At 41.9% G+C, this 12,551-nt stretch overlaps 1 pseudogene across 1 annotated transcript; it reads left to right on the top strand.

Moving 5' to 3' along the window:
- Positions 1-2,543: 2,543 nt before the first annotated feature.
- On the top strand, positions 2,544-11,192 carry LOC308392253 (DEP domain-containing protein 7-like; annotated as a pseudogene). Its single transcript, XR_013974765.1, has 11 exons — positions 2,544-2,610; positions 6,735-6,920; positions 7,021-7,162; positions 7,263-7,358; positions 7,621-7,802; positions 8,266-8,464; positions 8,555-8,706; positions 8,834-8,995; positions 9,126-9,478; positions 10,099-10,174; positions 10,934-11,192. The product of XR_013974765.1 is annotated as a DEP domain-containing protein 7-like (transcript).
- The last annotated feature ends 1,359 nt before the right edge of the window (positions 11,193-12,551 follow it).

Genomic DNA, 12,551 nt, shown 5'->3' with positions numbered 1-12,551 from the left:
CAAACCTCCTTTAGCAGCAGTGGCTTAAAAGTAAAGGCCTCCTGTATGACTTTATCAGTCTCTCGCATCATTGTGGAGGAATTTTGGTGTACTCTTTCTTTGAAATGTTAGTTAACTGGATTTTGTGGGATTGGTTTATACAGTTCTCTTAAGGTCCCAGCACACCATTTCAATCAGACTGAGTTCTACACTTAAACCCACTGACGCACCTTGATTCTTTTCTTTTTCACTCATTCTGTTGTAGAGTTGCTGCTGTGCTTGGGATCATTGTTCTGCTACATGACCCAATTTGGACCGACAGATGACCTCACCTGTGACTCTAGAATATTTTAGGTATACAGAGGATTTCATGGTTGACTAAATGAAATGAAATGCCTTTTCTAGGCAATTGCTTTCTATCTAACATTCACACTCATTCATATTCCAATGGATGCATCAGAAAGCAACTTGGGGTTAGTATCTTGCCCAAGGATATTTGGCATCCTTGGGCAAAAGGCCACCAATCTCTCAACTTGTACATGACCGGCTCTATCTCCTGAACTGCCATAATGAGGCTGCATATTATGGATAAAAACCTCCACTTTGCTCTTGTTTGTCCAAAGGACAAGACAAAAGCACATTGTCCAACAGACAAAGCCATAGTTGTTCAGTCTTTTTCTAATTGCACTGTCATGAACTTTAACACTTAGCATGCCAAGGTCGGCCTGTAGGGTCTGATATGAAGCTCTAACGTTTTATGCAGTTTCTCTGAACATTGATCTGATCTTGGGGTGAATTTGCTAGGACATCCACTCCTAAGAAGATTTCAACTGTCCTGAATGTTTTACACTTTATCACTGTAGAAAAAAGGATTATTAAAATATTTAAAAATGGCTCGATAACCCTTCCTACACTGGTGGGAAGATATAATTGCTTCTCTAAGATCATTGCTAATGTCTTTCTTCCTTGGGTCAACACCTGAATACTCCAGATGTTAATTGATCATCAGTTGTTGATGATCAATTAATAAAGTACATATGATTGGCAGTAAGGGTGTACTTAAATTTTTAGACACCACTTGCGCATTTTGGCTTAATTTTGTTAAATCAATAATGGCACTCAAAAATGTGTTATTGTTCTGTAGTTCATCTGAGTTTGTATTGATCTAATTTTAAGACCTTGGCCCTGCACTACGAAAGTTCAGAGAACCCAGGATAACTTTCTGTTTTCTGGATCCAGTTACCCTAATACTGGCAATCAGGATACACAAATCTGGTTATGTGTAAGTAAAGGTACTGTATGAATGTGATAAGCACTTTTGGCACTTTAATCAGTAAGACTAGAAGAGAGCTACTATAATAATAAAGTTTAGTCTGTTTGAAGCCAGAGAAGAAAGCTGACAGTGTAAGACTCGTCAATATCAGGTGTATCTGATGTGCCCATATTGGTGGTGTTCCTGGATTATGATAACTAATGTTGCTCTAGGTTCAACTGTACCAAAATCAGTTATCATTATCCTGATGATAACTAATAATCTGGGTATTAACAAAACACTAAGGCCCAGATATGTTGATAAACAACACAATAAATGCAGAGCATTAGTTTTTACTGTGACTGTACTGTTGTTCTAAAGGTATTTCCAGTGTTATCAAACTCCCATGCTAACAGAATAAGCACAAACTGTTTAGCCTAGCAAAAATGATTGCTAAAGCTAAAGCCACCTAGTTGTAGCTAACATGACTCTGCTGTTTAAACATACATTTCCATATTAATGCTGAAATACATATTTGTACACTAATTTAACAGAGAAATAAATTAGGCACTGCCATAAGTAAGTACTTCAAATAAAATGTTTGCTTGTTGTTGTAGCTTACCTTTAGCAATTAGCACAGCAAGCAAGATGGCGAACTACAGGAAGCGCACTGGACAGATGCTGAGAAGATTCTCAAAAATGTGAAATGTCCAAAAACTTTAAAATATATAAATACAAATTTTAATATGACAGTAGTTTTCTATAAAAATATATAATGCACAAATAAAACGCATGTATGCATAAATTAATAGAATAGAGTTCTAATAGAGATGTCCTATTTTTGCACAATAGTAATGTGACACAGGCAGATGGTCAAGATTTACTTACACCACCTGCAGGCACTCAAACGGAGAAGAAAAAAATGCATAACATTTGTTTAAATATTTAAATTAATTTGATATTTAAAATAAATGATCACTCCATCATTTAGTGCTTTTATATAAATTATTTTTTAATAAAGTGTTGATAAAGCTATGGCTAATGACTCCGCAGAGGATCAGAAGATCTGTTCCCATTATTCATTAGTTGAATCTATGAAAGCAAGTCAGTAAAACACAAAGTTCACATAGTTGAAGACCTCCATAGCCAGAGGTCTCTGTGTGACTGAGCTACTAGCGCCCTCTAGCGGTTTTATTACAGAGCTGCACACAAACGCCAGAGAGGGCGCTTGTTTGATTGGAGGTGCTTTCATTGATTGCTTCCTCCTGCTTTTATACCCGCCCATTCTCAACGTTTGTAATCCGTCAGAAGCATGGCTTCAATAAAAGAAAGAGCCGCGGCGCTGAACCTTGCGGAGAAATTGTGTGTGCGTAATCAAGGTGAGTTGTTGCACCTGGCGGAGGCCTGAACTGAGATCTGATTGTTTTTTTCTCATGTTAAGCAAGCGTTGCAAAGCTACACTTACAAACAGCTGTGGCAAAGAATTTGGCAGTGGTCATTTTAAGGTTTCCGTTATTGTGCTTAGTCTAACCTTCCTCCTCAACCCTTGATTTCTCTCCTTTCCAAGGGCGTAGATTTGGTTTTGGCATTGGTGGGGACGGATGATTCATAGTTTTATATGTGAATTTTATAATGTTAAATTACTATTAAACAACTGACTAAGTATTTTAGGCCATAAAACTACTCCTCTAAGATTACCACAAAGTAAAAGATCTCTCAGCAAAATTATGCAACAGATTAGGCACTATTGCCCCGATCAAATCAGTGAGCTGAGATTTTCTATTCTAAACATGAACTACTGTTACAGCAACAGACATGGACTACTGGTGTCCCACACAACTCAATGTCCACTATGTGAAGGAGCCAAACACGTGCCTGCTCCTCTCGTTAACTGAGATAAACTGCTGGCATGTTTGTTTTACATCTATACTGTCCAGTCTCTCCTGGTGGACATGCAGCAGCATTGTTTAATCTCATTTGAGTCATTGTTAACCTTAGCCATCTTTTTAGTCTTCTGAGAGCACTGAAGCTTCTTTCAGCCTCAATACCTGCGTTTTATCCTCAGATTAAAATTATTATTCTGTGCTTGATGTGCCTCACCTTTGGCCCTGGCTCTTCCCCTCTGTCTGCACTAGGACATATTGCCACCTGATAAAAAAACACATTGATTCGTGCCATATAAAAAGTGAGACATGTCAATTCAGATTCTTTGTCAAATATACACTAATGAATCAATTTACATCAGCAGCCTAACAACTGTCTTGACTCATCAGGAATCAGAATCAGAATACTTTATTGATCCCTGGGGGAAATTATTTTTTGTTACAGTGCTCCATTTTAAACCAACATTAAGACAAGACAGACAATACACTAACTAAGAATAGTACAATATATACATACATACATACATACATACATACATACATACATACATAAGTCACTCATAAATAAATAGTTGGAAAAGAAACATGTGTAGTTGTAGCAGTAACCAGTGTGTTAAGTGGATGCGTTGTACAGGGAGATGGCCACAGGCAGGAATGATTTCCTGTGTCGTTCAGTGGTGCTTTTCGGTAATCTCAGTTTCTCACTGAACGTGCTCCTGTGACTGACCAGCATGTCATGGAGTGGGTGGGAGGTGTTATCCAACATTGTCTTTATCTTGGACAGCATCCGCCTCTCCGACACCACCTTGAGGGAGTCCAGCTCCATCCCCACAACATTGCTGGCCTTACGGATCAGTTTATTAAGTCTGTTGGCATCTGCGACCCTCAGCCTGCTCCCCCAGCATGCAACAGCATAGAGGATCGCACTGGCCACAACAGACTCATAGAAAATCCTCAGCATTTTCTGGCAGATGTTGAAGGACCTCAGTCGCCTCAAAAAATAGAGACGACTCTGGCCCTTCCTGTAAAGTGCTGTGGTGTTTTTAGCCCAGTCCAGTTTATTGTCAATGTGTACTCCAAGGTATTTATAGTCCTCCACAATGTCAACACTGACCCCCTGAATTGAAACAGAGGTCAAGTGTTTCCTGGTCTTCCTGAAGTCCACGATCAGTTCCTTGGTCTTTGCCACGTTGAGCTGCAGATGATTCTGCTCACACCACGTGACAAAGGAGTCGACCACAGCCCGGTACTCTGTCTCATCATCCCTGCTGATGCATCCAACCACCGCAGAGTCATCAGAAAACTTCTGAAGATGGCATGTCTCTGTGCAGTGGCTGAAGTCTGTGGTGTAGAGGGTGAAGAGGAAGGGGGAGAGGACAGTCCCCTGTGGTGCCCCTGTGTTGCTGATCACCTTGTCAGACACACACTGTGGGAGACGTACATATTGTGGTCTTCCTGTCAGGTAATCAACAATCCAGGACACCAGAGAAGCATCCACCTGCATCGCTGCTAACTTATCACCCAGGAGGGTCGGCCTGATGGTGTTGAAAGCACTGGAAAAGTCAAAAAACATGACCCTCACAGTGCTCGCCGGCTGGTCCAGATGGGTGTAGACACGATTGAGCAGGTAGATGATGGCGTCCTCAGTTCCGAGACGAGGCTGATAAGCGAACTGAAGGGGATCCAGATGTGGTCTTACTATGGGTCGCAGCTGGTTCAGGATGAGCCTTTCCAGGGTCTTCATGATGTGGGAGGTCAGTGCCACGGGCCTGTAATCCTGGGGGCCACTGGGACGAGGCGTCTTTGGTACAGGGACGAGGCATGATGTCTTCCACATCACCGGGACCCTCTGCAGACTCAGACTCAGCATAAACAGTTTATGAAAGACTCCACACAGCTGGGGGGCACAGGCCTTGAGGACAAGGGGACACACTCCGTCTGGTCCAGCAGACTTGCCTGAGTGAAGTCTCCTCATTTGCATCTCAACCTGGTATTGAGTGAAGGTGATGGGTGGGGGAGGGGTGTCAGGAATCTCACAGGAGGCAACATGTGAAGAGAGAGGCTGGCACAGTGGTGTGGCTCTGGATTCCAGGCTGACTACAGGTGAGGTTGTGGGGGTGGGAGCAGACACTGTGGTGTCGAATCTATTGAAAAACAGATTCAACTCGTTTGCTCTATTCTCACCTCCCTCAGTTCCCCTGCTGTTGGTTGGCCTGAATCCAGTGATGGTCTTCATGCCCCTCCACACCTCTCTCATGCTGTTCTGCTGGAGTTTCCACTCCAGCTTCCTCCTGTAATTGTCCTTAGCCTCTCTGATCTTGTCCTTTAGTAACACCTGGACCTTCCTCACCTCCTCTTTGTTGCCCCCTCTGAAAGCCCTCTTCTTGTTGTTGAGGAGGGCTTTGATGTCCTTAGTCACCCACGGCTTGTTATTTGGGTAACAATGAACAGTCTGAGCTGGAACAATGGAGTCTGTGCAGAAAGTTATGTAGTCTGTGATACACTCAGTAAGCCCATTGATGTCCTCGGCGTGAGGCTCACAGAGTGTTTCCCAGTCGGTCACCTCGAAACAGCCCTGTAGTTCTGCTAAGGCCTCCTCTGACCACCTCCTGACAGTCCTGGTGGTCACAGGTTCCCTCCTCACAATTGGCACATAGCGGGGGGTGAGGTGAATCAGGTTATGATCTGACCTACCAAGTGGGGGGAGGGAGGAGGAGCTGTATGCATCCTTGACGTTAGCATACAGTAAGTCTAAAGTTTTCTCTCCCCTGGTGGGACAGTCCACATATTGTTTGAATGTTGGTAGTGTATTGTCCAGTGATACATGGTTGAAGTCACCCGAGATCACAATAAAGGCACTCGGGTGCTGAGTCTGTAGCCGAGCTATGGCAGAGTGGATAGTGTCACATGCAGCTGTGGGGTTAGCAGAGGGGGGTACATAAACAGCCACCAAGATGACGTGAGAGAATTCCCTGGGTAAATAATACGGCCTGAGTCCAACAGCACACAGTTCAGTGTCCGGGCAACAAATCCTTTCTTTGATTGTTATGTTGGCAGGGTTACACCACCGGTTGTTAACTAAAACAGCAAGCCCACCTCCTTTCCGCTTACCGCTAGCGATGCTGTCCCTGTCCGCCCGAACAGTGTGGAAGCCTTCCACGGAAGCATTCTCATCGGGAATGTCCTGGTGCAGCCATGATTCGGTGAAACACATCAGGCTACACTCTCGGTATTCCCTCTGACTCCGTACCAGTGCTGAGAGCTCGTCGATTTTAATTGCCAACGATCGCACATTACCCATCACGATAGACGGCAGACACGGTTTAAACCTCCTCCTCGCTTCGAGCCTCCGCTGTCTCACCGTCACCTTTTTTCTTCTCTTCTGTCCTGTTTGTAGCGTGAGTGCATTTTTAAAACAATTTGTGCAAACTGCACTACAAGGTGGAATTGCTCCTTTCCCTCATTCTCTTAGAGATATATATTCCTATAAAGGTGTTTAAGAGGTCTCTTCTGTCCTTTTGCATATATCTAATCGTGCCCTGCACAAATTGCCTGTAAAATATGTTAAGAGTTTGTTCTGAATGTGCCTTTTTTTTTTTTTTTTTTTTTTTTTTTTAAAGCTCCTTGTGTGGCCTCCAAGCCAGTCCAGTCTTGCACCATGTGGAGCAGCCTTATCTCCCACCTGAAGTCTACTGTGACCGTGAAGCGCAGACGAGTCCTCTTGAAATCCCACAGTGACTGTTTCCTTGGCTCAGAGGGTGTGGATGTACTGGCAGAATACATTGTTAAAGCGAAGGGCTTTGAGGGTGTGTGTTGGTTTGTAGATGCTGTTTTATTCCCATAGCTTCACCTTCTAGAGATCATTTTATTTATGATATTCGGCCCTTCTATTTGATTAAATTTAAGGTGCCGTCGTGTCTCGGGACAAAGTGGTGTGTGTGTGCCAGGCGCTGTTGGAGTGCGGCGTGTTTGAGGCGGTGGGAACCAAAGTGCTGGGAAAAGACAAGAAACAGGATGCGTTTCATGACAGCAAGAGCGCTCTTTACAGGTTGGATACATAAAACGAACTGTTTTTAAAAAAATAAATAAATAAAAAATAAATTTCTACCTGTGATGGCATTCCCTAAACATTTCATATAAACATGCAGGTTTGTAGACACATCTACTCCTTCAGTAGATGAGTTGGAAAAAGGTGTGCTTGTGAATGGGATCCAAAAGTTCTTCACCTGCGCTCCTTCAGACAGGTATCACCTCTAAAATATTTATTTATCTGTATTACAGGCACACTGCATATAAAACATCTAACCAAAGGTAGCATCAAGTCAAAATGTATCTCATGTATGAATATTTTATGAATTGAATAATAAATATTACTGTATACTCTCACTGTCCATATTATTAGGTACACCTTGCTTTTACCTTTGGGACTGGCTGAATTCTTTTGTAGCGTAGATCCATCAAGGTCTGAATTTACTGTGCCTGAAATCTGTGTCTCTTGCATTTCAGGCAGGAAGAGCAGACCTGTCCCCCTGCATCGCTTGTTGAGATGTCCACCCCGGTCCTCTTCACTCATACTTCCAGCCAGCTAGATGCTCCCGCCACTAGCAGCCAATCATTGGAGCTGCCGATGAACAGTCTGAGTCTGAGTCCGTGCAGGGTACAGACAGCCACGGGTTTACCGCAATCATGTGAGCACAAATCTTTCTTTCGTATGCATCACTAAAGCAATCCTGAACAACTAAACTAAAGCAAATGTTTCTGCAATACATAATGCTGTGGTATACAAAGGACAAGCAGGAAATCTGTACTACATAGCTGTGATCATCAAGCAAATTGCATTCAAAGAGACATGTAGCAGATGGTACTGGATCAGCCACAATCTGGCATCTCTGAGGATAATCGGAGTACATTCATTCACATGGTTTGAGTGACTTGCACATCTGTTAATTTGACATTAATGCTGAATGATCTATTCAGCTTTTGAGCAATATATGCATCTATCAGGCAATGTTTGACGCCAAATAACATTACACATGTAGTTTAACAGCATGGATCCTATCATAGACTGCATTCAGCGGGACAAAAGGCAGCAATACACCTGCACAGGCTGCAACTCAATTAGAACTTGGTTCCTCTGGCTCTTTCCTGCAGTGGTGGATGAGGTGTGGCAGGAGCAGACCCTGCTCAGGCTGTTAAACCTGGTGGAGCTCCCTGTGCTGGAAGGCGTGCTTCAGTGCAGGCAGAGCCCATCCTCTCCATCTCCAGCCAACCTGGCACACAATAACCCAGATCTGATCTACAGCAGCAACCACCTGGACCGACAGATCCTCAAGGCCTTCCGAGACTCTCAGTAAGTTTGGATTTTTAAAAATCTTTATTTTTTTTTATAAATTTGATGTTTTGTTGATCTCACTTGCACTGTTTCCTCCTCATTTTTCAGGGAAGATGAGTGGCTCTGTGCAGCTTTGGACTGTTTGGACTTCCTGCCTGACCAGCCGGTAGTGGAGCTCAGCAGGGAGCTGCCTCATTGTTTCCCTCAAGATAATGAGAGCTGTGACCCAGAACCAGCTGGTCTCAGCGTCCAAGAAAGAGGCAAGTGGTATGATGAGTATCAGAATCGGGTAAAGCATGTAAACGCCACTGGTGAGCTATGGTGAGAGACATGTATAGCTTATGTTGCAAATGATGGCATGTTTAACAATAGCTTCAAAATACTCAGGTGACAACAGTGCAGAGCACACACATCTCTCCCCAAGTGGCTTGGCCCAGTGTAAGCTGCTTCTATATGGGACTCTGGTCAAACACTACAGCATCACAAACAGGCTTCCACTTCTGCCGCAGCACATGACTGACGTCTACACAGCCATCACAGAGCTGCTCGGTAAGAACACTGGTTCAGACGTGACGGTGAGATTTTTACCGCGTCTCCAACCATGCTCTCTTCTCCTCCAAAGATTTTTAATAACCTCACCACTTGCAGCACATTCTCTTTCATTCTCTCACCTTTTCAGTAAATGCTCAATTGGATAAGGCTCTCGAGGCTCTGCAACTGTGTCTGAAGCTGCTGCCGCACAGCTGCAGAGATGAGCTCCGTAGGCTGCTTATCTTCGTGTCTCTGGCAGCTGACCCACATGGGATTAAAGTGGACAAGGAGGTGAGAGCAAGTGGTGTTTTTATTTTTTTATTTTTTTTGGGGGGGGGGGGTCTGACATCAAAGAATGTGCTCTGTCATCTGTAGATTGAGAACAGGCTGGCAGTGAAGAGGTCTTTCTCCAGGGCGATCCTACACAGCAAGGCTCTCTCCAAAGAGAAAGAAGATCTTATATTGGTCTTTATGCTAAGCAATGTTAAAGAAATCTTCAAGGTAATAGAATGCTTTTGGTCTGTGTGAGAAAGTGATGATGAATTTTTTTGCCTGATTTCTTGCCCCAGTGCAGCAAGAAAGCGGGGAGAAAAAATGATCAAAGATTTGTGCAAGAAATGTTTGTACATACGAACTAAACCCATTGTGATCCGGTCACTCAAACCACCGCTAAGGATGACCTACTGTAGTTGGCCATCCTTAATGTAATCAGTTACTTTATCTAGAATATTCTCTTTGGTAACCTCTGCTAAGTAAATCTGCGGCTTGTCCAACAACTTAAAATGTGTTTGCATGGGGCCCTTTTGACTTGTAGTAGAAGAGATGGCAATTATAAAAAAGCTGTACACAAGTGGCCACACAGCAGACACTGATGTAAATGGGAATGTGTCTCGAAGGTTCGCTTGGGGTGCTGTGAAGCAGTAGATATTACAAAGGAAGACAATGTGGGAAAATATGAATGGGTTAAATACAAATGTAAAGCTACACAGTTCTTGTTCTTCCAACTGTGGTTTGGGTTTTTTTTTTTTTTTGTTTGTTTTGGGGGGGGGGGGGGGTGTTCATGGATTATGCGCAGCTTTGTTCTGTAAATTTTTTTATTTTATTTTTTTTCTCTGCTCCAGATACCTGGGGCTCTGCACAAAGTAGTGAGTGACAAGCTGGCTTGCCTCGTACAGGAGAAACAGCCGGATGTGACGGGTAAATGGCTTTTGATTACTTTTGGTAAATGACACAAAACATCAGTTTCCTTTTAAGATGGAGAAACTCCAGAACAGATCGCACAATTCCGTCTCACTGCAAAACACAAAAGGAATGGTATCTGTAATTCAGTAAAATACTTTTATCTTTTAACATTAACATGAAGTCTTTCTTTAACTCAAACAGGTCGCACGATCTTTCAATGCTCTAAATTCTTAAAATTCTCTCACTATGACTGTGTATTACTATGACAGTCTTTCCAAAAATCTTTAATTACTGATGGAGTGAAACAGTTTCTTCAACATGCAGTAATTTTCTTGGCGTGGCATCCTGAATATCTGCAACAGCAGATTTCCCTCATCTCCACAGAGTGAGGCTCTCTTCTAAGAAAAATGAGCACTGTTGGATCTGCCATAGACTAACTGGCCAGAACAGCTAAGAGGTCATGCAGCTAAAGAGCAGATGCTCCCTGGTGGAGACTATAATCTGCAGAAAAAACTAAATAATATCCAGACATTTCTATTCAAATCAATTTTAATTAAATTTTCCTCTTTATTGTTGTTCTCCTCGTCCGTTGTGATTCATAAATTGGTCTACATCATGTGTAGGTTATTGATGTTTCACTGCCCCCTAGTGGTGGCAGAATCTCCAGATCACTTTATTCCCAGCTGAGACTGGAGGTCTGTAGTTACATTAAATTGGCAATTATGCAATGTTCATTTCCTTTAACGTTTTTTTTTTTTTCTCTCTCTTCTTCAGGTTCTACATTCTGTCAGCAGGTTGACAGGAACACTTTACAAAGCTCTACAAAAACCACCACCAACCAAGCGCTGTGGGTCCTCTTAAACAACATCCACCTGGATACCAAGATCTCAGCCAAGGAGAAAAAGCGTCTTCTTAGACAGTTTCACCTTTCCCACCCAGAAATATTTAACCAGTACTTTGGTGACTCTGCCTTCAGTGTGCTGTAGATCTGTGCAGATTTGTCTCTGCTGTTTTCTTTAAAGTGTTTTTTGCCTTTTTACTTGCTTGTTATACAAAAGTGAACCATCTCCACAGATGCATTTTTGACTGACAGTAAGTTTGTGTCTGTATATCAAATGTATAAATATTGAAGAATACTAAAGCATGTATGTGTATTTACTATTGAATAAAATGTCAATTGTTTACAAAATCTCAAATGCATCTCTGTAAAATGTGAAACATTCAGCTCTTTGCAAGTATATTCTGCCAATGAACTGTTTTCTGGAAGAGAGCCTGAGGTGGCCACGTTGGGAACTTCTACTCTAAGCATTATATGTGTTAGACTCTAAGCTGTTTAAATATTTCAAGAGGTTTTTTTTTTTTTTTTTTTTTTTTTGTTTTTTTTTTTTTAATCTTTAACATTAATAGAGTTTAAAAAAATAAATAAAATAAAACGAAACCACTCATTCACACTCCTCAGTTCTCTGTAGATCCGTTTTCTGACTGAAAACCTGAGGGGGTGGTTCCAAACTTTCATAACAATGGCGTGAGTTTGCATTAAAATAACCTGCTCAAAAACAATGTTCACTTTCTGTAAATCTGTTACACGTAACACGTCTGATATCAATCAGCATGTATGTTTTTGTTTTCCAAAAGGCATTCAACCTCATTGTACAGCAAATTGGATATAATATTAGATAGAATGGATGGTAATGTGGGGAAACATTTAAATAGATCAACAGTTTATCAAATACCCAGACCAGTCCTTTTGGCTCTTACAACCATGTCACATTCAAAGTCACTTAAATCACCATTCTTCCTCTGATGCTCAGTTTGAACTTTAGCAGCATCTCCTCCCTGTGTCTGCATACTTAAAAGCATTAAGTTGCTGCCATGGTACTGGCTAGTTAAATATATCAGCTGAACAGGTGTTTCAAACAATGAGGTGAGAAGTGTATCTTTTGAAAATGTGGCAAAAGTACATACATTCTTTACTTGGATAGAAATACCGATACTTGTGTTAAAAAATACTCCAGTGAAAGTTACTGATTCAACTTCTTTACTCAAGTGAAAAAGTACAAGCTCTGAAATGTATTCAAAGTAAGAAAGTAAAACATAGGTCTTATATAGCGTTATAAATTATGCATAATTTATGTTTTTGCTCTTTCATCCCTTTGTGTGAGACAACCCCCCCACCCCCATTTAGGCTCAAACCAGTTTGACCTTTGAACCTAAAGTAGCGAGCCTGTTCTGAAATTTTAAGTAAAAAGTTCAGCTATTTGTTTAAAAATGTAGGGAGTAAAAGTAAAAAAAGATGGTTGAAAAAAATACTTAAGTAAAGTACAGATACCTGTAAATTCCTCTTAAGTACAGTAACAAAATATTTGTACCTTATCACTTCCTTTAGCTGATA

This window comes from Rhamphochromis sp. 'chilingali', assembly GCF_963969265.1.
Source record: "Rhamphochromis sp. 'chilingali' genome assembly, chromosome: 2".
NCBI classification, from domain to species: domain Eukaryota; kingdom Metazoa; phylum Chordata; class Actinopteri; order Cichliformes; family Cichlidae; genus Rhamphochromis; species Rhamphochromis sp. 'chilingali'.
The sequence above is the reverse complement of the archived record's forward strand: the minus strand, read 5'-3'. Positions and strand labels throughout refer to the sequence as shown.